At 45.7% G+C, this 1,729-nt stretch overlaps 1 pseudogene; it reads right to left on the bottom strand.

Moving 5' to 3' along the window:
- LOC104612895 (metalloendoproteinase 2-MMP pseudogene) lies at positions 1-1,158 on the bottom strand (annotated as a pseudogene).
- Positions 1,159-1,729: the final 571 nt, after the last annotated feature.

Raw genomic sequence — 1,729 nt, 5'->3', positions numbered from 1 at the left:
CTTCAGTTAATACATTATATATCTCGATATATATGAGGGGGAGAGGGAGAGGGAGAGGGAGATGGCTAGCTAGCACATCCTTTATTAATTTGTTCATTAGTTATTTAAGATAGATCAGATAATTACTTAGACAAACCATACAAGGCGCGTATGCCCTGGACGTCATCCCCATGGAGGTTCCTCTTCACAGCTCCGTCAGGAATAGAAGGATACATTATGGCCTCCGGTACCGAGCTGTGGCCAAGACCCAAAAGGTGGCCAATTTCATGCACTGCAACAGACTCCAAGTCGAACATTCCAGGCTGGGGATTAGTGCTCCAGCTCTCGTCTGCATCATAATGGAACCGACCTACGGTTGGTGCAAAAGCATGAGCTAGAGTCCCCCCACGCCCATCAAAGGAATACCCATCCCCATGATCACCTCTGTGGAACCCAATCACAATATCTGAGGCCGCACCGTTCTGAACTTCCTCAAATGTGAAATGGCTCACTTGCTGCCACCTCGAGAAAGCCCTTGAGCAGATGGACCTCAGTTGCTGCAAGCCAACAACCGAGACACTGGACCTGAATCGGTAGGTTAGGTGAGTCTTGGAAGGCGGCCATCTTGGGTTGTTTGGAAAAAATGTGTAATGGGAGACTGTATGGAGAGAGCTGGGGCCATGGTGATGATGATGGTTCTTCTTTCCTGATCGCATTGAGGTCGTGCCATTGATAATATCTGGGATGCCGCATCTGGGCATCATCATCTGTTGCACCGTCTTGGAGTCAAGACTCCCGGTGACCTTGAGATGGTAATTGAGCTGGTATGTCTTCACTGCAGATTCTAGTAGCTCGTCAAACTCGTCGTCGTCGGCATGAGTGAGGCTTTTGTTTCCAGGTGGATAGTTCAGATATCCGAATTTTTCGAGGTATCGTTTAAGCTGGTGGACTCCTTTTAGGTCTTGACCCTTGTGGCATCCCTCCAGATGGTGCAGGAACTTGAAGGGCTGACCACTTGGTTTGGATTGAATTTTGTTGGGTAGCAAGAGAAGCAGGAGAAGAAGAAAAGATGACAGAAGCAGAAAGGAAACCCGAGGGGCCATCAGACTGCAACTGAAAAATACTCTCCTTCACTTAATCACTTTGGAGTTGTAATTAATGGAAGGAGCTGATCTCTGTTGATCTCTGTTGGTTTTGGCCTCCCATAACGTCTCCTATTTATAAGCATATCCAGGGACGTCGTTGCCACAGTTTGGGGGAAAAACGCACTCAGCGTAAAGGCGTAGGCGTGCTTGACATGCTAGATAGGTCATTCCGGTTCCAACTATTTGGTTGGTCCATTCTCATTTTCTGTATTCTCCCATTTGAAGGAATACCCGTTCCCTCCCCCTTTCCTTGAAAAGGAAGAAAATCTCATTCCATCTGATTTTAATTCTCGTTCCCATGATTCTTGTATGAATTAATCAAACAAACTATGCATGGGAATAGATCATTCAGATTCTGATTCTAATTATGAACCAAACAGACCCTTAAGACACCAAGATCAAGGCACTGAACGACTCTGAGTACCCCAGGTTGACAATGGAATTTCATAATCACATGCAATTTTCATACACTTCCCTGTTACGGGTCTATATTGTAGTATTATGGTAGGTCAAGCACGGTCTAATCTCTTATACGTCTTCTTGTTCGTTTTGGGTCTATAGAATGAAGCCTAGTCATTTTGGTCTAACCTTTGGCTGTGTCCACG

Source organism: Nelumbo nucifera, chromosome 3 (genome assembly GCF_055504915.1).
Source record: "Nelumbo nucifera cultivar China Antique chromosome 3, China Antique-T2T, whole genome shotgun sequence".
In the NCBI taxonomy this organism is placed as follows: domain Eukaryota; kingdom Viridiplantae; phylum Streptophyta; class Magnoliopsida; order Proteales; family Nelumbonaceae; genus Nelumbo; species Nelumbo nucifera.
This window is presented reverse-complemented; position numbering and strand designations above follow the sequence as displayed.